Source organism: Heterocephalus glaber, unplaced genomic scaffold, assembly GCF_053883595.1.
Source record: "Heterocephalus glaber isolate CG9 unplaced genomic scaffold, H.glaber_assembly_v1.0 deba00001503, whole genome shotgun sequence".
Classification (NCBI taxonomy): Eukaryota; Metazoa; Chordata; class Mammalia; order Rodentia; family Bathyergidae; genus Heterocephalus; species Heterocephalus glaber.
This window is the reverse complement of record NW_028258323.1, coordinates 68,306-92,637: the sequence shown is the minus strand read 5'-3', so window position 1 is coordinate 92,637 and position 24,332 is coordinate 68,306. Positions and strand designations below refer to the sequence as shown.

General features: G+C 45.1%; 1 long non-coding RNA gene across 1 annotated transcript; it reads left to right on the top strand.

The window, feature by feature from the left end:
* The first annotated feature begins 14,610 nt into the window (after positions 1–14,610).
* Positions 14,611–18,062, top strand: LOC110347606 (uncharacterized). The gene is made up of 2 exons (XR_015440725.1): positions 14,611–16,981; positions 17,313–18,062. It is a non-coding gene; the product is annotated as an uncharacterized LOC110347606 (long non-coding RNA).
* Positions 18,063–24,332: the final 6,270 nt, after the last annotated feature.

Below are 24,332 nucleotides of genomic sequence, written 5' to 3'. Positions count from 1 at the left end.
AGTCAATGAGAGATGACATGTTTGGTGTGAGACCAAAGTGACTCCATTTTGCTAAAATGCACTACTCCCCTAGTCTCTCACAAATTAATGGTTAAAATGTGCTTGCTTTGGGACAAAAGATACAATCTGTAGTGAAGCAAAGTTCCTGAGTTAATTGCTCAGCCATCTGTTTGCCTGGGAAATGAATGTTCCAGGCCCACTATCCATAGAACAATCTGTAGATGTGCTGACTGTCAGTACATAATGGTCGTGACTATTAGTCAGTGTGTCTGCTGACCATCAGTACGTGACAGTCAGCCACTAACCTTTGTTCCTCTTTTCCCTCATAAAACCTACATGTAGCCACCCCTCAACCCCTGATGAACCTAGCCAATCAGAAATGTACACTTCATACTTGCTAAATGTCAACCAATCATGTAACTGCTAAGTGGAAAATCTCCAAACCTTGCTGTAACCACAATAAAAACCCTGCTAATTTGAAATTCAAGGCTCTCAATTCTGATCCGCTGTGTCAGTGATGGTTGTGAGCCCTTACTCGAGCTTGAATAAACGACCCTCGTGTGCTTACTTTGGGATTGGCTTCCTGGTGGTCTTTGGGACTACGCTATCTGGGCACAACATTTGGGGACTTGTCCGGGATCCCCAAGACCCCCAGGATTCCCATGCCGGAGGGTCAATGCCAGCTGGTTAGTGTTTTTGTGTCTGTAAGGTCTGGGGCCCATTTTCTGGAAAGGTCAGCAGATGGTCTAGGTGGATGCGCTGCGAGGGCCGCCGACCTGGGATCCTGGAAGATGTTCTGGATCCTTCAGGAGGGGACAGAGTACCCCGTGAGTACGAGTCTGTGAGACTCCTAGAGGGATGGTGCAGGTCGCTCCCGTGGCATGGCGTGAGGCCATTGTCCCACTTTCGGTTTTGCCTCCGGTCAGGCGGAGGACGGGTTTGTCTTGTTTTTTGTTTTTCTGTTGTGTTTGTTTGTCTGTTTACTGTGTTGACTTGGACTGAGACAATGGGACAGACTGTGACTACCCTTCTATCCCTCATGAAGAACCATTTCAAAAAGGTTAGGGAGTGTGCTCATAACCTAAGTTTAGAAATTAAAAGGACTAAATTCATCACCCTCTGTAGCTCAGAGTGGCCCACCTTTGGGGTAGGATGGCCACCCTAGGGGACCTTTGATCTAGGGACCATGAAGAGAGTCCAGGAGGTCATCTTCCATTCTCATATGGGACACCCTGATCAAGTTCCCTACATTGTCACTTGGGAGAGTCTAATCTGTGACTCACCCCCATGGGTCAAGCCCTTTTTGCCTCCACAGAAACAGCAGCCAGAGGTAATCCTGACAGCCTGTGAGAAGACTCCCAGAAAGGGCAACGGAAAAAGGCAAACCGAAACCAAGCCGATCATGCCACTTTACCCGGTCCTCCAAGGAGGGATCAAGGAAGATCTCATTCCCGCTCCCTTACTCTCTCTCTTCTCCCCCAAGACAGCAGGCAGAAAGAGAGGACCCGGCCCCAGCCGGAGCTGGGGAAGGAGGGCCAGCCCCAGGTGCCGGCAACCGTGGTGGCCCCACCCAGAACACTCGCTACCGGCATGCCGCCTCACCTGTGGGCCCGGCAGACTCTACTGTTTGTCCGCTGAGAGCAATAGGGCCCCCTGATGAGCATGGTAACCAGCCTCATCATTACTGGCCCTTCGCCACCAGTGACCTTTATAACTGGCGTACTCAGCACACCAAATTCTCTGATAACCCTAGAGATTTGATTAACCTATTAGAAACTGTTTTGTTTACTCATCAGCCCACTTGGGATGATTGTCAGCAGCTCCTCCAGATCCTGTTTACCACAGAGGAGCAGGAAAGAATCCAGAACGAGGCCAGGAAATTGGTTCCTGGTGACAATGGTCAACCCACCACCAATATTGATACTATCAACACTTCTTTTCCTTTGTCCCGGCCCAACTGGGACTTCCACACAGCAGAAGGTAAGGAGAGGCTCTGGATCTATCACCAGGCTCTGTTGGGAGGTCTCAAAGTGGCAGCTCACAAGCCCACCAATTTGGCCAAGGTAGGAGATGTACAGCAGGGGCCGAACGAAAGCCCTGCAGCCTTCCTAGAAAGAATTCAGGAAGCCTTCCGTAGGTATACTCCTATGGACCCAGAAGCAAATGAGACAAAGGCAGCTGTAATAATGCACTTTGTCAACCAGGTGGCACCAGATATTAGGAGAAAAGAGTATTCAGGACTTAGTGGCAGTGGCAGAGAGTATATAACAACAGGGAAACTGCAGAGGAGAAACAGGTAAAAGCAGATAACCGCCAGACCCAAAACCTGCCTCAAATTCTTCTGGCCACCACTGTGGGAGAGCTGAGGGAACATGAAAGTCATTTGAGAAAGATTGTGGCGGAAGGACAAGGTAAGGGGGAACATAAGGATTGCCCCCAATTGAGAAAGAATCAGTGTGCTTACTGCAAAAAGGAAGGCCACTGGGCTAAAGAGTGCCCCAAAAGGCCACAGGGGGGCCACCCAAAGGCCTCCATCCTGGCCATGGACGAACTAAGTGACTAGGGGGGATGGGGCTCAATGCCCCTCCCCAAGCCCAGGGTAACCCTTAAAGTGGAGGGGGAGCCCGTTGAGTTCCTGGTAGATACTGGTGCTCAACATTCAGTTCTGCTTAAACCACATGGCCATGTTTCTGACAAAACTTCCTGTGTTCAAGGAGCCACAGGCATGAAAAAGTATTCATGGACTACCCGGAGAATGGTGGACTTGGGAGTGGGCCGGTTAACCCACTCATTTATGATTATACCATACTGCACCTACCCTTTGCTGGGAAGAGACTTGCTCACTAAATTAGGGGCCCAAATCCATTTTCACCCCAGGGGCACAGAGGTCCTTGACCAGGAGGGAAAGCCCATCCAAGTGTTAACTATGAGCCTTGAGGACGAATATTTGCTACATCAGAAGCAGTCCCCTCCTGATCCTGACATGGAACAATGGCTTGCCATGTTCCTGTGAGCATGGGCTGAGACTGGGAGCATGGGGCTGGCCGCACACAGGACACCTGTGTTCATAGAGATAAAGCCAGGAGCGGACCCTGCACGAGTTCGCCAATATCCCATGTCCCTAGAGGCCCGCAAAGGAATAACTCCACACATCAGGAGGTTGCTTGCTCAGGGTATTCTAAGGCCCTGTCAATTGGCCTGGGGCACCTGTGGGGAGCGGTGGTAGCTAAGGAGACTCCATTTTGAATCTTACCCTCCATTGTATGGAGACTATGTTATGAGGAACCGCGTCCTTACCTAAATTGGATGTTTACCTTCAGAGATTTCCCTGGAATGTGATGAACGTTCTGTAGCCCTGAGAAATGGGAAGGCCCATAAATTGCCAAGGGACTGGAAAGCAGGGAAGCAGGTGTCCCTGGATAAGGGTCATGACGTAACAACCAAACTCAGCTGTAACAACCAAATTCACCTGTAACAAACTCACAGGTTGTATAAAAGGGAGGAGAAAAATAAACTTGTAGCTCAGTCTTGGAAGCCCTGATGACTCTGTCTTTTTTCTTTTGAAGTGTGTTTTTTCTTTCATCCTCACCCCTCCTCTCAGGTACTGTTTGACTAGTGATGGCGGGCCTCATCAGGCACCCCCTTGTTGCCGGTGTGGAAACCCCACTCGGATGACTATCGACCAATGCAGGACCTCTGTGAGCCTTCCACTGGCACCCAAAAGCCAACACATCTTTGCATTTGAATGAAGCGACCCTGAGCAGGGCATCGATGAACAGCTGATCTGGACCTGACTTCCTCAAGGATTTAAAAACTCCCCCACCATTTTTGATGAAGCCCTGCATGAGGACTTGGGCTGGACAGAGGCTTTCCCCACCAAGCACGAAACGGCACAGACTGTGGCCAAAAAGCTTTTAGAAGACATCTTACCAAGGTATGGTTTCCCAGTAATGCTAGGGACAGGCAATGGGTCCACCTTCGTTTTCAAGGTGAGTTGAAGTTTAGCACAGGTACTGGGGCAGATTGGGAATTACATTATGCATCCAGACCCCAGAGTTCAGGACAGGTAGAGAGAATGAACAGGACCCCAAAAGAGACCTTAACTAAATTAGCCTTAGAGACTGGCAGTGACTGGGTGGCTCTCCTTCCCTTTGCCCTCTATAGGGTGCGCAATTCACCCTATAAGATGGGACTGACTCCCTTTGAAATTATGTCTGGGGTACCCCCTCCCATTATCCCTAACCTCCAGTCTAAAGTACTTGCTGAATTTGATGATCAAGAGCTTTTGTTTTCTTTAAGAGGTATTCAGCTGATCCACAAGGACATTTGGCCCAAATTGAGAGCCCTGTATGAGTCTGGACTGCCTCCTGAGCCCCACCACTCTCAAGGCTGACAAGGTAGCCACCTGGGTGCACTACACACACGTCCGGCCAGTGGATCCCTCCGCAGTTCGAGAAGACTTCATCCCAACATGGCAGGTGCCCAGAAATGAGGACAACCCCTTAGAACTCAAGTTCAAACATACATGATCTGGATGCTGATTGCCTCCTGCTGCACGCAAGGAAGGGGAATAAACCCCCATGCCCCTTTCAATTGGACATGGACCATTTATAACCCAGAGACAGGACTCTGACTGCCTTTGGCTTTCTCAGTAGGACCAAGGACTATGTGGTTCCCAGACCTGGAGTTTGATCTTTGTCAGTTAGCAGAGAGATCTTGGTCAAATACCGAACAGGAGTCATATCCTGATTGCCATTGGAGAATATTTTATGCATGTCCTGGAGGTAAGAGAACCTCCAAATGTGGAGGCCCGGAGACTTATTTTTGTGCAACCTGGGGATGTGAGACTAGTACGTCTGGAGGCTGGCCAGTCAAAGGGGGCGACCTTATTACTCTGACCCGCCCCCTTGGGTCATCAAAGCTTAAGTTACAGTTTACAACAAAGGGACAAAAAACCCAAGGGTGGGAGGTAGGCAAAACCTGGGGCCTCTGGCTTTGGGTTACTCTTGGCCACCATCCAGGACTTCTGTTCACTGTCCAATTGATAGAAACACCATTAGGCTCTCATCCTGTAGGGCCTAACCAAGCTTTAGTGTCTCCGATTCTATTCAGGCCAACCAGCCCCCCAAAAGAAATCACCCCTCAGTTTCCCTCTTGAAGTGTTACTAAAATTGTTGAGGACCCAGAGCAGGACCGGAACCCAGACGACCCTCTCTGGGAGCTTATGGTCAGAACTTTTAAAGCCCTAAATACATCCAGACCTGACCTTACCCGGTCTTGTTGACTATGCTATGACATTAAGCCCCCTTATTATGAGGGAATAGCTTTCTCAGGAAACTTTACTGAGTCAGACAGTCCTATTCTATGCAGGTGGCAACAGAAGGGGACAGCCAGGCTAACTCTACAATCTGTGACTGGACAGGGAGTTTGTGTTGGTAGTGTCCCAGCCACTCATCAACACCTTTGCAACCAAACCTATCAGTCCAGTTCAGAAAAATACCTCATACCCCCTTCTCATGGATGGTGGGCTTGCTCCACTGGGCTTACCCCTTGCGCACATGGGAAGGTGCTCAACCAGACTGGAGACTTTTATGTGCTAGTACAATTAGTTCCTAGACTATTATATCATCAAGAAGAAGATATTTTTAATTACTTAATTAGGACCCCAGGTAGAGTCAAACGAGAACCTGTAACAGCCATCACTTTGACAGTTCTCCTAGGTTTAGGATTAGCTGGGGCAGGAACAGGGGTCTCATCATTAGTGTTACAAAATAAACATTGCAATTATTTGAGAGCAGCCATAGATATAGATATGAGAGGCTAGAAAGCTCCATCTCCCACCTACAAGAATTGTAGGGAACAGGGGAAGGGGACATTACCAGAACCTCTGCAGTAAGTCCTAGTCTCCTGCAAGCCACAGCAGCACACGGCAAATTACAGGAAAGGTAGACAAATGAGACTGAGAAGAAGCTGAGCTTTGGGTCTGATCAGTGCTGCTCTGGGTGGCAAAGACAAGAAGCCCTAGCTTGCAGCACCTTTTATTTAGTACATCCAAAGAAACAAATGTAACAAATGAATAATGTAGATTTCAGTATCATATTGGGATGAACAAGGTGTAACAAAAGACTGGGTGGGGGCGGCTGAAATCTAAGAACAATGAGGAACTATGCAGATGAAGATTTAGTTCCTCCCAGGAATTACACAGATGAAGATTTGGTTCCTCCCAGGGTGTCTCCCACAGGTGTGATCTTGTCCTGGAGGATTACAGCATCATGGGATCATTGAGATCTCCCTTGTGACCTGAGGCCAAAATGGAAGTATGTCTTGGAGTGTTATTGCTGGCCTGTAGGCAGGAGAACTAGGCCTACTCAAATGATTTTTCCCTAGAATTATGTAGCATTGCTCCCAACATATCTCCCTTTCTTTTTGTTTTATGTGAAAGTGTTTTTAGGAAAAGTGAGCACACCCAACAATACCTTGACCCTATATATTGTGAGGATCTACAGTGTGTTTGACTGGCTTAGCTGTCTATAAGCATAATTTCTATTAATTGGGGCTGTAAAAGGATGAAAAATCAAATAATAAATTTATTTATTATTTTTTAAACAATGTTGGCTAAGAAAAACCTGAAAACTTTTGCTGAACTCAAGTAGCTATTGTCTTATATAGTTATACTTTTCTACTGGATGTTCAAGACCAAGTTACAGTGAGATCTATATTAAATAAAGTCAATCTCTTGTTATCTAACAAGGTCAATTAAGTCTCCACAGGCACTGTCTTGGAACCATGCATAGAGCCTCTTAGCTCCTCTGTCAGTGTCAGCCATCAGCATATGTCATGGCCTTGCTTGACCATGTTGCTTCCTGCGAAAGCATGGGAGATTTTTTTCCTCCAGGTGACATTCCTTTGGCACACTTTTTGTTGGATCTTTACTGTTTTGGTGTTCAGCAACCTCCCTGCTCAGGAGGTTGGGTGACTCACCAAAAATGCAGGATCTTGGAGATGGTTCCCTCATGTCCTGGATATTTTTGTTATTGTTGTTGACCTCGGAGGACCAGGGCCAAAATATTGGCTGCCTTTTTAGCCCAGATACCTCTTCAGTTTTGGTCTCTAAACTTTGGTTGTTGAACACCCAGAAGAGAAGATCAATAACATTAGCATTGTAAGAGGAGTAGTGAACTCAACTATTATAATTTTACCTGGATATAAGCATTTTGGAATAAAATATAGTTAAACTGTTATTATTGTCAATGATAGTTGCTGTTGTGGTTGGATCCCTGAGTAGCTACCTTTTTATAGGATGTCATCTAAGGAAAATAAATCAGCATACAAGTGTGCCTATTATCATAGGTGGCTGGAGCATAAGAGAAGAGCAAATACCTGAATCAAAAGGTTATTACCATAAACAATATGTTGGAAGACCCATACAATTAGAGGGCATGAATGAATACAGTTTGAACACCAAAGTTCACAGGTTCTGTCTCTATCTGTGCTACATCAGGTTTCCCAACTGTTGATGTGACGAGTTGTGTGGCAGTGTCCAGAGCCATTGTCTTGGAGCTATGGAGTCAGGTAGAACCCTTGCGGCCTGCAGGGAGGGCCTGATGGAGAGGCCTATGCATTTCTGTGAATTTCCATGTTTCTGGAGATGCCAAACACTGCCATCCTACAGCACTCATGTTCATGGTGTGGCTTGGTGTTGCCAGGGTGGCTGATAAGGACCCTGTCCTCCCACACGGAGTCTGTGCTCTTCAACTACTGATCTCTGCTTCTGATTCCTGAGAGGCCAACACAGAGAATGCCACTCTTTGAGCCTTCAGAAGCTAAAATGACAGTACTTGGGCTACCACCACCCTGTGGGACTCGGGTATGTAAGGAAATCTTTGTCAGGCTACTGGCTGACCACAGAGAAAACAGCAGGATCCTCAACAACCATGCACAACAATGAATGTATACTTTGCAAATGAGTTTGAAAAACTCACACACAATACTGGTCCTTGACAAGCAAAGCTGAACAATCCCTCAGGAGGGCATGTGTGACATGCAGAGCCACTGTTTCCTGTCACCTGGCTGTTATTTCTCCATGAACCCAGTAGAATCAGTGTATTAGTTTGCTCAGGCTGCCCAAACCACAAACTGAGCCACTTAAAGAAGAGATTTATCATTTCACACCATTGGGGCCCAGGAGTTTGAGGTTGAGGGTGAGTGGAGTTGTTCCTTGTGAGTTCAGTGGGGAGCATGGGCTTCCCCCTCTGCAGGATTCTGCTGGCTGCTGGTGTCCTGTCATTCTGTTCATCCCTATAACATCTCCTTGTGTGTGTCCTTTTATAAGGACACTGGTTACATTGGATTAGGGGATTCTCCCTACTCCAATATGACCCCATCTTAACTAATAACATCTACAGTGACCCTATTTTCCCTGAAAAAAATCCCCTTGAGGTACTACAGCCTAGGAATTCAGCATATGACTTGTGAAATAACTTGGACATAATTAATCTCATAACAGTGTACAAAGACCAGGAAAATAAGGCCCACACATAGGAACATAATTTATCAGAAATTATAGAGCCAGAACCTATGAACTCTGTATAAGGGATTCAGGTAGCCTCCCAGAGGCACCCCAGACATTGAAATTTTTAGTGAAAGACATTATATCAACTGCTTTAAATATGTTCAGTGAGCTATAGGAAACTATAGGCAAAGAACTAAAGGAATCAAAACAAAAACAAATGAACAAAACAAGAATATCAGTAAAGAGACAGAAATGACAAAAAACAATAAAACAAACTCTGGGGCAGAAAACTGTAACTGAATTAAAAAACTTACAAGAAAGATATCTTATTTACTTTTCTCATTGCTGAGACAAAATACCTGACACCCAAATTCAAAGGTTTAATGTAGCCCAGTTTGTAAAGTTTTCAGATCATAGTTGGCTGGCTCCAAGGCAAAGTGCCATGTCAGGAGGGCATTGCAGTGGAGAAATAGTTCATGGCAGGCAGAAGACAGCAAAGTGACAAAGTAGCAAAGAAGCAGCAAGCCACAAGCAATGACCCTCTTTCTGTCTCTCATATCTTACTCAGGGTGGGGGACTCTTAATAATAGTATCACACCATGAATCAATCCTAGCATCACATCCTTGATCCCAGCATCACACCCTCTAGATCTAGCCACTTCCAAAAAGCCCCACCTATGACTGCATGAGGTTTTTAATTGGGCATCTAGATGCAAACCATAACAAAGGGCTTAGAACCAGATTGGAAGAGCTGAAAAAGGATCAGCAAACTTGAAGATAAGGCAGTGGAGCTGATTCAGTCTGAGGAGCAGAGGAAAAAAGAATGAAGAAAAATGGAAAGAGCCCAAGCGACCCAAAGGACACCATAAAGCACCAGTGTGCACATGATTGGGTCCCTGAAGCTGAAGAGAAGAGAGAGGGGAGCAGAAAAAGATTTGAATTAATAATGGCAAGAATTCCCACAGTTAATAAAAATCTTGAACCCACTCACCCAGACAGCTCAGTGAGCACCAGGCAGGATGAACTCAGACCCACAGAAGTGTGTGTTAGAGGCTGACTGTTGGACTCCAGACACAGAGAGAATTTTGAAAGCAGCAATGGAACAGCTGGCTTTTCATCATAAATCATAAATCAAACAGGCCAGATGGCAATAGGATGACATATTTAAAGTCTGGAGAGAAGAGACTGCCACCCAAAAATTCTTTACTCAGCCAAACTGGCCTTTTAAAATGAAGAGGAAATGAAGACATATCCAGAAAAAACAAAGTACCCACAGAACTCCCCTGAACAAGCACTGAAGAGTCCATTCAAGGTCCAGGTGAAACAGCAGACAGCAACTGAAAGGTGCAGGAGAAAGGAGCCTTCACAACAGTGGCATCAGACGTAAAGGCAAAAGCCAGGGGTTTTGTCTTTTTGGTTTCCTTGATAACTACTCTCCTTTGTCTATATGATTTAAAAGGCAAAGGAATTAAAGCAATAATTATAAATCTATATTAATGAGCATGTGTTATATGTAGATGTAATCTGCAACAATAAGAATGTAAAGGGCTGAGGAGCAGAGATGTTGAAATTACATTGATGTCATTCATACTGGATTACCACAAATTTAGAATGTCAATTATAATCCCCAAGGAAACCATCAGTAAAAGTACCTTTAAATATATACGGAAAAGGAAAGAAGGGAATAAAATATGTTACACTCCAAAAAGTAGGAATAAGTACAAAGGGAGGAATTGAGCAACAGAATAACTTTTTGTTACTATTTCCATCTGTTTCTCTTTTGTGCAAAGTGAATCTGTTTAAACAACATACAGATGGGTCCTGATTTTTTAAAATCAAATGTGCCTGGAAAGTTTAATTAATTTACATTTAATGTGATTACTGGTAAAGATTTACCTCTTTAAGGACCCCACCCCAAAACAACTATATTCGGAGATATTTGGGATAGATTAATTGCAGGTTATAGAGTTGACACATACAAGGCAGTTGTGTTTTTATACACTTGCAATGAACTGTCCAAAAACAAGTGAAAAATCTATTTCATTTTTAATGGCATCAAAAAGAATAAAGTACCTAGTAACTACTTTAATCAAGGTGATGAAAACATGTACACTGAAACCTACAAAAGACTGCTCAAAAAAGTTAAACCTAAATAAATGGAAAAGCATCTTGTCTTCATGGATTAGAAACTTAAATGTTAAAATACACAACTAATTTAGGGTTAGGACTTAGAAAATTAAGTCTGTGACAAAACAAGATATTTCTTTGAACAAAATACTTTTTAACCCCATAGAAAATAAAAGTGTACTTGAGAGTAAAGCAATCATAGTTTACTGTAAGACTCAGTTTTTAAAAAATTTTTTACTACTTTTTAAAAAGTAGCAGCTTTATTGAGGATGTAATTTATATACCATAAAATTCAATGGATTTTAGTATTTCTTGGTGCATTAGCATATTATCTTGTGCAACCATCACCACAATCAATTTTACAACATTTTCATCACCAAAAAGAAACTTGTATCCATTAACCATCCTTTCTTATCTCTCTAACCACTGTAGATTTATCTATTTTGAACATTTCATGAACATGAAATCATTCAGTTATGGTCTTTTGTGCTTGGCCTCTTTCCCTGAGCATAATGTTCAAGATTTATCCATGTTGTAGCATGTGTCCATGTTTAATTTCTTCTCAAAGTTAATAATAACTGCACACATGCTACATTTTACATATCCATTGTTAAGTTGGACAATGGATGGGCAATTTAAATTGTTTCCACTTTTTGGCCATTGTGAATAACATTGTTGTATGTATTCACATGTAAGTTACTATATCAACATAATGTCACCATCTCTCTGGGTATCTGCCTGACAGTGGCATTGCTGGATCATAGGGCCATTGCCAAAAGCTGAAGAACTCACAGAGACACCAGAGGCTGGAGAGGCAAGGAGAGGCAAGGAGGGATTCTCTCTTTGAGCTTCCAGGGGGCCTGCTCATGCCTTGATTTCAGAGTTTGGGCTTCTAGAACTGAGGAAAATATGTTTGTTTTAAGCTGAAAGTTTGTGGTGATTATTTAGGGCAGTCTTGGAAAGTTAGTACTGTCCTAGTGGCATCCCATTACGGTTTTGGTGTTTATTTCCCTATGACTAATGAATGGTGTTGAGCACCTTACCATCTGCTTACTGGCCATTTGCATATTGTCCTTGGAGAAATGTCATTAGGTCCTTTGTCCTTTTTTAAATTGAGTTATTTTCATTTTTATTGTTGAGCTGTTAAAGTTCCTTTGCACATGTGTGTGTGATGGTAGGGTTTGAACCCAAGGCCTCACACATGCTAACCACTGAGTCACATTCCCATCCCAAGCTATAAGAGTTCTTTGTGAATATCCCATGCACAAGTTCCTTATCAAACAGATGTTTTACAAAATGTTTCCCACACTAGACATTTTTTTTTCACATTCTTGATGATGTGCTTTAAGACACAAAAGTCTTTCATGTTGTCTGCACTCTCTCCTGTTTCTTCATTGACTCCGATCAGTCTTATGTTATTCTTCTTTGCATTGTCTAGCAGCTGCTGGATTGATTTCTCGTGGTCTCTTACTATTTTTAAGAAATTTTTCTTTTCCTGGTCACTAATTGCAATCTTATCTTCTATATCTGAAATTCTGTCCTCACATTGGTTCATTCTGCTTCATAAACTTTCAGGGGAGTTTTTAATCTCCCAGAAATCTGTTTGCATCTGTTTTATGGATTCCATTTGTTTCCTATGTTGGGATTCCATCACGTTCCTCAGTGCCTCTATTTTTTTATCTGTATCCTCTCTAGATTTATTAATCATATCTTGCACTATGGGCACAATCTCTGTTGTTACCTGAGAAATTATTTCTGATTTCATTTTTTCCAGATCCTCTTTTGTTGCCAGTTCAGGGAGTCCAGGTGGTTGAGTATCAGATTGTTCCATCTCATTTCCCTTTGGGGCTGCTTTAGGTGATCTGGGAGTCTGGTTTTGAGATTTATTTATGTGTTTTCTTATTATGGGAGGGGGGTAGTGCTGGTGCCCACATGGGTCACCTCCTCTGCACTGGGGCCAGTGGTATCTGCGGGTCTGCACCTGTGCCAGAGAGGGTGCATTCCTTGAGACTAGCACTCACCCAGAGTTTCCCTTGGGAGGCAGTGCCACTCCAAAAGTCTTTAATTTTGAAGTAAAATTTATCATTTTTGTCACTTGTTCTTTGGCTGTCACATGTAAGAAACCAATGGCTAATCTAACGTTAAGAAGATAGGTGTTTATTTCTTCTTCTGAGAGTGTTAGAAATACCCTTACCTCTTAGGTTTGGGTCATTTGTTTTTGTGTGTTGTGGGACTGTGTAGGGTTGGGAAAGCCCCACTCTTTTGTGTAAGGCTTTCCACTGATCTCTGCATAGCTTTGTGAAGTAAAGGAAACCCTGGGATTGTGTAGCTGAGAGTGTAACTGCGCTGAGACAGGAAGGGTGCTGAGAGGCTGATGCATGCCAGGGAAGAAAGATGGCTGCAGCCTCCCCTTCCAGGGAGGCGAGTTCATAAACAAAGCCTAAAACAGGAAGTCAGGTGGAAGCATATTTTCTTACATGAAGATAAACACAAAAATACAAGAATTAAATATGGGCGCCTCTGGGTAGGTTGAAGTGCTCAGACGCAGAGATCATTGTTTTACATAAAAGCTTTGAAAATAATGTCTAATTATTGTACATAACTTGACAAAAATTAAAACTGTAAAAAAATTATGAGCAGTAATTGGAAGACTGAATAAAGAGGGTAATAAGGGCCCAATCAATAGAAGATTTATGACATAGCCACAGTCATTACAGTTGTGTGGCGGAGGCATACAGGGGGACAACACAAAGCCCAGAGCTGATCCAAATGCTCGTAGGATGTGGTGCAGAAGCTGCTGTTAGTCAGTGGGAAAAGACAGCTTTATCTCTAGAGGCTGTTGGAACAAGTGGGAGCTGGTCAGGACGAGAACAGCTGGATCTACAGCTCAGACCTGCTTTGAAGCAGAGGGCCAAAGGCTTCCAGTAACACCCTCAAAGTTAGAAAACACATTTACCAAAACCCAGAGGAGTGAGGGAAGATGGGAGGAGAGACAGGAGAAAGTCGGGGCTCCCCTCCTTACTTTGCAGCAGGAACTGTCCCAGTAGAGCCTCACTGCTTCCAAAACCACACTGGAAGACTCTTTCCTTAACCTGAGAGGGGTATCGTTAGGGAATTGTGGAAAAGAAACATTTGTCTTGTCTTCCTAACAGTCAGAGACTAAAAAGTTAGCATTAAAATGGGTGGAAGAGTTTCTCTTCTGTTAAAAACAAGAACAATCTTTGTTACAAGGAAGTGTGCCCCATGCTACCTCTTCAGTAATAGTGTCAGCTGTTGCCAAACGTGGACACTTCTTCCCTAACCCTGAAATGCTGTGTCTGTCTGGGATCGTAAGCACTTTCAATCCACCCACCGTGGATTACAGCTCAGAATACACTTCTCTGTCACCAAGCATTGTTCACCGCCTTCTGTGTGGAGTGGTTGAGGGTGCCCAAGAGAGCTTTGCTGTCCTGAGCAGGTAGAGGGGTGCACTGGGGTTGGGGTCCTCCACTGGCTGGGACTCTGGGCAGAAGCATGTGGTGCACAGTCCCCACTTCCGGGTGGCTCAGGTCACATGCTCTGCCTCTGAATGGCGGGCACAGTTGTCACAGCTGCTCTTCCTCCATTTGGAGTGGCTGTGTGTGCTGCAGGCTCAGTCTTTACCTCTTCAGCCACCTCCCCCCACCCTGGGTCTAGTGTGCTGCCGTTGACTGGCAGTGCTCTATAAATGTTCCGAAATTGAATTCAGTTCTTAGGGTTGTTTTTTGTACTGACAGCCAAGTAAGACAAAGCCGGGGCACTTGTGCAGGTGACGTTTCGGGAGCTGTGGCTCAGATGCTCCCATCCCAGACCTCAAGTCAGCACCATGGACCTTTAAATCCCTGCAGGTTGTGTGAAGACCACTGTCTTTGCAGAATGAAAGAGCATGGCAAGGAGCAGTCTTCATGGATGTTAACCTCGGTCTTTCTCTCCCTCTTCTCCTCACCAGGTATATCATACCTTGTTCTGGCCACTTGAATGGATGGTGGCCGGCAGAGACAGCAACACTTGCTATGCAAAGATCATCTGCAACATGCTCAACAGTGTATGTAACACGGCTGCACCTGAAAGGCTGCAGACCTGTGTATGTATTTACTTATATTTAGTGCTGAGACTGGAAGCCAGGGCCTTGAACATGCTAGGGAAGTGCTTTACCATGGAAAAAGGTAGCCCTCGTTGGTAGGATTTGGAGTTCTGTCGTCTCTTCGGTGTTCTCAGGGGATGCATGCACAGAGGTCATCGGGTGGGCTGTCTTCAGGCTGATGGACATGTCCCTGGATGTTGTCTCCACCAAAGGGTGGTTCAGGCTGGATGTTTAGGGCAGGATGAGCATGAACCTTGCAGGGTCATCACCCAGCAGGGTGCCAGGTGTGTGTGTGTGTGTGTGTGTGTGTGTGTGTGTGTGTGTGTGTGTGGTGAATGCAGCTGGAAGTGTGTGGGAGCCCTTGGAAGATGCTCACCTCAAGTGGACCCCAGGAAGTGCAGAGGGCTGATAGGGTTCCTGTTAGAGCAGCAGAGGGGGTGACAGCTGTCCCTGAGTTGTGGGGACAGTGCCAGTGAGCTCTCTCCCAAGGCACCTGAAAGTCCAGCTTGTTGAAGACTTGCTTTGTGAAGAACTCAGGTGTAAACCACGATGGGAAAACCCAGTTCTTCTCTCTAAGGGTTGCAGTCTGGGGCTGGGTGGTGGACCACTTGCCTGGCATGCGTGTGGCCCAGTGCACTCTCTCTGGGTGGGTCAGGCATGAAAACATTAGTGTGCATAACACACACAGCCAGCGTTGTGAGGACGAAATGAGACAGTGTCTCCATGGGACTCGGTCCCTGGGAACTCCACTTGTCTCCAGGGCAGTGATGAGGAGGCTGGTCATGGTGGCCCTGACACGCTGCCCTATAGGACAGGCTGGCTGCCCGCTCAATAGGATCAGTGTCATTGATGATGACTGTATTCGGGTCCTTTGGGGAGAAGGCATGGGAGGCTGATGTTCTGGCAGTGGTGGGAAGCCTGCCTGCCTGCCTTCCTTCCTTCCTTGCTTGCTTTTTCTTTCTTTCTTTCCTTCCTTCTTTCTTTTTCTCTCTCCTCTTTTTTTTTTTTTTTTTTTTTTGAGACAGGCTGGCGTCAAACTCACAGCGATCCTCCTGCCTCAGCCTCCTGAATGCTGGGATTATAGGCGTGCACCACTAAGCCTGGTGGGGCAGCCTGTTTGAAAGGAGCAGGGGAAAGGCTGTCATCCACACTGCTGCCCTCTTGACCTGAGGAGGTGGCTAGAAGGGCCCTGCAGGGATGAGACCTTCAACCTCTTCAAGAGGTACTGGCTGTGGCTGCTAGCCAGGCAGCGCTCAGAGACTACCCCCTCTGCTCTGTCCCCTGCCGCCCCTCTGCTCACTCTCAGTGCCCACTTGGTCCCCAGGCAGTGGCCTCACACTTGCCCCCAGCCAGCACAGAGAGGCAGAGCAGCCCTTTCTCTTCTCCATCCAAGTTTGTTTCCTGCCTGCCTTCTTTTTTCCTTTACCCCTCCCTCCCCTCCCCCATCTTTTCTTCATGGGGCTGGGACTCGAACCCCGGCCCTCACACATGTGAGACAAGTGCCCTAACCTGAGCTGCACCCCCACCAAAAGTATCCCTTCTTGGGTGTCACCCCCATCTTTGTGAAATGGAAACACAATCTTAACTCTTATGTATGGAAAACACTGCACATTTCCCAGGCAGAGCCCTGCCTTCATTTTCAGTTTCCAGTGGAATCTTCACAGGTGTCCCCCTCCCAGTTTGCTGCACAGTGCAGCCTAGAATCCGACCCCACATCCACCCATGGCCTTGGGAGCTGCACTTGTGCCCTGATGCCTTGGGATTATTCCAGTATTGGACTTTAATTCAGAGTTACTGTGTTGTTGTTTCATACCATCCCGCATAATTCAGAAATTTACATCATCCTAATGAACTCCTTTATGCAGTCGGGAAATTGCTTGTTCTAGTAAATTTTAGTGCAAATTAACTCTGGCTGTGTATTTACTGGCTCATTTAACAGATTCCTGCCGTGGCTCACTCTCCTGGTGATAGTCTCTGCTCACTTCAACATTGGAGTTTTCCTTTCCTGAAGGAGAGGCTGTAAATCTTCACGTGAGCTTGCAGGGGATGGGTTTCTCTTCAGACTGATAACCTACCAGATTCTCTGTTGTGTTCCTTCATTAAAGGATCGTGTGTTAGGATTTCATGTTCTTGGACCGAATGCTGGTGAGATCACCCAGGGGTTTGCAGCTGCCATGAAGTGTGGGCTCACAAAACAGCTGCTTGATGACACTATTGGAATCCACCCTACATGTGGAGAGGTAGGGAACAGGAGGTTTCTTTCCTTGGCTTCAGTTGGTGGTGTTTGAAAAACCACTATGAAGGGCATGTTAGAAAGACTTTTTATTAGTAATAGTTTTTTGATTTTTGAGACAAAGTCTGGCTATGTAGTTCAGGCTGGCCTTAAATTCACTATGTAGCCTAGCCTGGCCTTGAACTCATGGCAATCCTCCTGCATCAGCCTCTTGAGTGCTAGAATTACAGGTGTGCACCACCACACTTGGCTGATTTGTATATTTTAAAGGATGGTGTGGGTGTTCTCCCAAAGCATCGGTTACATCTGTGTATTTGTGTTTCCTTCCTTGTGCACAGGTGTTCACAACCCTGGAAATCACCAAGTCATCGGGACTGGACATTACCCAGAAGGGCTGCTGAGGCTAGCATGTTGATGCCGTGTTTCCTTGGACACTTCTCATTTCTTCCTAAGAAACGGGGTGGAGATGAGATGGTGACAGGAACACAGCAGCAGCAGGCAGCTGCAGGGACTCTGGCTGACAAGGCAGCAGGTAGACTGCGTCCTTGACACCCTGGCTCAGAACCCTAGTGGGGAGCCCGGGCCGACTCCAGCGCATCAGACCTGAGCATCCCACGGAGACCCCAGATGCCACTGGTAGCCCAAGTGACCCTTCCTGGTGCCTGGTGTTTTTATGCCCTCACTTTGTTTTCTGTGAGGATATTTTTTCTATGAAGCTGACTACAAAGGCGATTTCCAGCATGGGCCTGGCACACATGCTTAGGGCAGAGGTGTCTGGGGCTGGGCACCTGTGTGGCTTCGAGCACAGGGTTCGAGCACTAGCAGGAGAATGTGCCCACAGCATGGGTTTCAGCCAACTGCTCTGTCCTCTGAGGTACATCTTAACCTAGTGCCAAAATCCTGGCTTCGGCGTCGGCATTCCATGGTGATAACCCTGGGCACACTCTCCTCACACAACTCCAGGCCGACAGAACATCAAACAGAAGAGAAAATACTTGAATCCCTTTTTCATGTTGATCTTAAAAATAATATTAAAATGTTTTCAGTATTGTTTTATGTGAAATATAATTTCAAACTGTTAGAAATGATTCAGTTGTGGTCTGTATTGTGATAGTCGAGCACATAAACAAACAGTGGCACTGGAGGTTTCATGTGGACTTAAACACACAATAGCATCTAAAGGCCCTGAGAAGGGGCTGGCCTGGCCAAGGTCCTTTTGGAAAAGCTTTTGTCCTCTTGAGGGGACACAGCAGCCCGATTCCGGGCTCTTTCAGGCCCCTTGTGTCCTGAGTGGTACCCTAGCCACCTAGCCAGGTGCCATCACCCAGGGATACTGTCTGTGCCTGGTCATGCAGCCCTCTGGAGGGGGTTGGGGCAGGGGACATGGGGACAGCCCCCAGAGGAAACTTACTCAGGACCCAGTATTAAGCTGCTTTTCTATTGGAGAGACAGAGATGCAAATGTGGCTAAAATGTCAGAATGCAGTCTCTGCTATGAGGCAGGACAGTGTGGTGGGTGGGACCCAAGGTACTGTGATTTCCCATGTGACAGGGCATGGGGCAGCTGAACAGAGTACAATAGAGGCAGCGATACTTGAGCTAAATGGCCAGGGAAAGATGGGATTCCAAAGTCTAGAAGCAAACAGATTCAGTGAAAATAGTAAAATAGTAGATAAGTTTTTTTTAAATTTGGAGTTGGGGATGTAGCTCAGTGGCAGAGCACTTGCTTAGCATACTCCAGGCCCCGGGTTCTACCCTCAGTGCCACACAAATGTTACCATATGTTGGGCATCACACAGAGCCAAGATTTTCCAGAACCCCAAAATGAAAAAAAACACCAGGAATCCTAGGAGCCATCACCTCCTGCCTTTCACTGAGTAAGGGGGGAAATATCCCAGGGCTGCCCCAAGTGACATTTCTATTAGAAAGCTCCATGTGAAGCTGGGACCCTGATGTGTGGTAACACCCGGTAGTTCCTGTCTCACAGAAGCCTGCCGGGAATGGGGCTGGTGCCACTGTCCAGGCCACAGATTGATTATCATCTTTTTGTGAGGAACTAAAAAGCTCACAGATAATCCTGTCTGCAGCTAGCTTCCTCCCACACTTCTACTTTCCTTCCTGTTTTTCTCCCCATTCCCTTTTCTCTTCTTCCAGGGCAAAGACGGCCCCTGTGTAATGGTGAGACATTAATTTACCCAGAAGATAAAACTTGTATACCTCTAATAATATATGAAGGATATGCGGAATACATCCTTGCTCATAATAATATATGAACAAGGAAAAACTGACATTCGCCCTTATACTGGAGACTTTAGTGTATCATTAATTTGTGAGATCACAGATGAAAACATCATTAAAAATACAGATCTGAGTAACAGCTGTATTTAAGAGCTTAGAGTGCATCCATGTTGACAACTACTGATCTCAGGCACACCAGGAATGTTTATGGAATTTGTCATATAGTCATCGGTGGAGGCCAACCTTACCACATTTCACGAGATGGCATTCAGATAGGAGTGGAACAACAAGATTTTAGCTGTGAGACCGATGCTAGTTACCCAACGGCCTTAGGATCCATGGAGTGGGCTGGGAGTGGGGCATGGAGGTGGTGGGAGCAAGTGAGCCATGGGTGATGAGCTGCACGGCAGGGCAGACCCGGGAGCCAGGGCATGGAAGCAGGGACTGTGAAGGAATTGGCTCTGGAGAATGACACACCTGGCAATGCCTGGTCCCATGACACAGGAGATGTTGGCTGAATGAATTGCTCAGATTTTTCTGTTCTCCATTCACTAAGCATGGACGGTAATGCCTGCCCCACAGACTTATTCTCTAGGAACCAAGCAGCTTTTGTTAAGTTCCTGTCACACAGCACGCTGGCGTTGGGCAGCTTGGCCTCTAGTGATGAGCAGGGCCCTGGTAAGAAGGGCTCTGGTGGTCACACAGCACTAGGTAGCCAGCCGAGGGAGTCTGGGCCAAGCAGTGCTTCTACAGACCTTGACTGTGTGAGGCGGCTCCCAGGTGGCCCTGATGTTGGGTCCTCAGGCTATAATGATCACAGCCTGTGTTGTCCCCTGTGTAGTGTCACAGTAGCACACAGCAGAGGTGATGGTGTGGCACTTCCAGGGTTAGGTCACAAAAGGACTCCTGCTGAAGTTGTGGGTATTCTCTCTCTCTCTCTCTCTCTCTCTCTCCCCTCTCTCTTTCTCTCTCTCTCCTCACTCTGGAAGGAGGGAGCAATCATAACAGGAAGACACTCAGGAAGCCCACAGGGAGGCCCAGATGGTGCAGAACTGAAGTCAGCAAGAAGCTGGGGTCTGGCGATACCTGTGCAAATGAGCTTGGAAATGAGTCAGGCTTCCCCGAGACTGCTTACCAGACCTTGAGCCAGAACCATGCAGCTTGGCCACCTCCAGACCCCTGGCTGTCACAAACTGCAAAAGAATAAATATTTGTGATTTAAGGTGTTACCTTTGGAAGTCATTTGTAACCCAACAATAAATCATTAATGCATTCACCAAGGAAATTAAAATTAATACAGACCTGTTCACATAACTAAAATGTGTTACAGGCCATTTATTCCTAGGGCTAACAGAGCAAACCTCACATGGAGTTGGAAGCTCCATAGAATGAGGCTGGAGCTGGGCCTCATCCCTCCCCTTGCCCATCAGTGCCCACAGCAGGAAGTCAGGCAGCCCCGTGGAGGGCCCTCTGCCTCTGTGGGGCTGAGCAGTGGTGCCTGTGCATCCTCACTCACCTTCCTTGCAGGATTCCACCCCCACCCCAACCATCAGAGCTCAGTTAAATGATGACAGGTAGACACGCTCATACAGAACTGTTTACTAAGCCTAGCAAGGGAGAGCGCAGCCTTGGCAGACTGAGAATAACAGGTATCCAGGAAAGGATGCCTAGAGAGTTTGGGGGGCTGGGACAGTCATAGGGTGGTACATGACAGAGGTAAGTGGATCTGGGAAGTGGTTGGCCATTGCTAAGCTAAATTAGTTGCTGGAGTATCTTTAGAATCCGAGGCATTTTACTTTCTAAGTACTAGCAATGAAACATTGTGAGTTGGCTGTATAGTTAAAATACCATATACAGCAGCACATAGATATGAAGCACAGAGATTGATTTTTAAATGTATGGGCAAGACCACTATGCCAACAACTATACAATGTTGCTGAAATTTAGAAAGGAAATCAATGTAAAAATATGCTAGGTTCCTAGACTGAAAGAGTCCATGTGGTTAAGATGTTTCTCTTCTCTTCAAATCTAGTAAAATTCTCAGTAGGCTTGCTGACCACAAATTCGCTTAAATCTGAGAATGTTTGAATTTTATGTTTTAATTCCCATTCCTGATGGATATTTTAGAGTAGCAATTCTTTTAGTAGTAGCAATTCTTTTCTTTCAGTATTATGTCCCCACTTCCTTTTGATTTCTGTGATTTCCAAGGAGAAATCTGCTGTAAATTGGATTGTTCTTCTTTTATAAATAATGTGTGGATTTTCTCTAGCTGTCATCAAGATTTGTCTTTATTTTGTAGCAGTTTTAGTTATAGTGTATTGTGTATAGTGTATTTAGTTATAGTGTATTGAGGTGTAGATTTCTATGAATGTATCCTGTTTGAGATTTATGGAGTTTCTTGAATCTGTAGACTTATGCCTTGTGTTAAAATTGAGGTATTTTCCACCACTAGTTCTTCAAGTATATTTTCTTCCCTGTACTCTTTTTCCTCTTCTAGGATGCTGATTACACAAATGTTAGATGTCTTATTATTTTTCATAGTTCCCTAAGGCTCTGTTAATTGTTTAAAATCCCCTTTTCTCTCATTGTTTAGATTGGCTACTTTCTGTTGATGCTATTTTCAAGGTCAAAGACTCTTTTCATCCCCAATTTTCTATGGAGTCCCTCTGATGATTTTTTAAATATTTGTGATTGGATTTTTCAAGTTCTAAATTTTCCATCTTGTTCTTTATGTCTTCTACTTCTTTCCTGAGATTTTCTGTCATATCATGAGTGTTATCTCTTATTTGCCGGAGACACTTTATAAAAGCCCTTTTAACATGGAGTCGGTTAAAGCCACCATCTATGTCTTCTCTATGTTGGCATTTCTGAGTTGTGAACATTTGAAAAAATGTTTTACAATAAAAGACACATTGAGATAAGTCCCCCTCAGAATACTTCCACTCACTTCAAACACTTATCCCATCCTTCTTGCCACTTTCTGAAGCAGTTCTAGAGTCCTCTTTCCTGAGTGTCTTTATGAGGTGTGATCAGATATATAATGACTGCTGCCACCAAGTGCCATCCAAAGGAAAGCCAGGCTCACACAAACATCACTGTGTGCCCTCGTCCATCTTGTTCACCAGATTTGCCACTGTGTGATTTCTGGCTCTTCCTCAAAGACAAAATGACCATGAAAAAAAGTGATCTATTTGAGTTGGTTGAGGACATGGAGGTAGCCATGACAGTGCAACTAAAGACATTCTCAAAAGAGGACTCCAGAGCTGCTTCAGAAAGGGGCAAGAACCATAGGAAAAGTGTGTTGGAAGCAAGGGGAAGTATTTTGAAGGGTATTTATTGGGAATGTGTCTTTTACTGTAAGGAAGGTTTAAAAATTTAAATACCATATTGTTCTATCATGTTACATATTGTCTTTTCTCATGAAAACAGATTTTCTTGGTTACTCATATGCAGAGTTATTTTGTATTGTATTCTAGATGTTTAGAATATTATGCTGAGTCTCTTGGTCTTGTTCAAATCTTCAGGGAAGGTTGACATTTTGTTTTATCCACAGCTGGCAACTGTAGGCGGCAGGAGTGCACTTGCTGTCTCTCACCTGGAGCTGGGAACTGTCCCCACCCCAGCAGTCTTTTTAAAAACTATACTGCAAAAAACTAAATTTAAGATTAATATGAAGAAGCAGTAGATCTCTAGGTAGAAGTAGCTAACTTGGAAAATAACAAAAGTTGGAAGATGTGCATTACTTTATTTCATCATTTATTATGAAGTTACAGATATCAAGACAATAATATAAGTAATAATATGGGGACTGAAGAGAGAGTCCAAAAATGGACCCACATAGCTGTTCAGTGGATTTTCTACATATGGGCCAAGATAACACCATGGGAATGGGACAGTGTTTAGGGGATGAAGGCAGTTGCCAGTACAAGTGGGACCCATATGGGGGAAAATCAGTTTTACCCTTTCTGCAAATCACAAGCATAAATTAACTTGAAATGGATTGTGGTAAAAACTAAAGAAGATGACAGAATGATGAGCAGCAGAGAAATAGCCTCTCCAATATTTGGAATCCAGGCACTGGAATATAGCAACATGAGGAAGAAAAAGAGGAGGGAAGTGGGTCCCCAGGATCCAGCAAGGATCTGAAGTGAGCATTGGAGCCCACAAGGAGAGAGAAGAGAGGGACCACAACGTGGACGAGGGAGGTGGCAAGCAGTGCCTTCTCACTGACCCCCCACTCACGGCGTGGGAGGGGTGGCTTAAATTTACAGAGGCATGATGGCTACTAGGGAACCCAGAGGCCTCCACGGAGAAACACAGCAGTGGAGCAGAGCAGTGGACACTGTAGGTTGCAGTGGCTGGTGAGTTCTTTGGATTCAGACGTTCCTAGGAGAGGGCGATTGGCCAGTTGCCATTTTAGAGAGAGGCCAACTGAAGTCAGAACTCAGAGCTGTGGGTTGGCTCCATCATCGCTCCAACTGTCAGGGTGAGCTGGAACTAAGTTCAAGCCAGAAGGAGCTGAGATCAAGCCAACAGGAGGCACTTGGAGTGTCGTGGGCTGAAAAATTCCACTCCCAGCCCCATGGCCCCAAACGAAAAGCAGCCTGAGCTTCAGTGGAACTAAAGGCTCAGGTTTGCTGGAATTATCTACCACTGCCATAATTCTACTGCTGGCTTACTGGGATCAATCAACAGGGATCTGGGCTCTGTCTGGCCCTCTGTCAACAAGTGATAGCAGAGACATGCCCTAAAGTGAACATTTTTCTTTCTGCTTTTCTTCCTTTCTTTGCTTTTTAAAAATTTATTATTTTTTCTATTTTTTTCTCTTTCTCAATTCTTTTTATATGAGTGAAAACTTTGTTTCTAGGGGTTTTTTGTTGTTGTTATTGTTGTTTTGTTCTGTTCTCATTTCTGTTTCTTCCTTCTATCTTTCCCTCCTGTCTTCTTCACCAGTTTCCCAACACTTGCATAATCTTCCTTTGTTTTCCAGCCTTGCTTGGAATTACTTTCTATTCTTCTGTTTCTCTATTTTTCCCCTCACTCCTTTTAATTTTTCTCCCCTGAAGGTTAAGTCATGATATTGAAAGGATATTTACTGTACACAATTTTCTGATTTGCTTT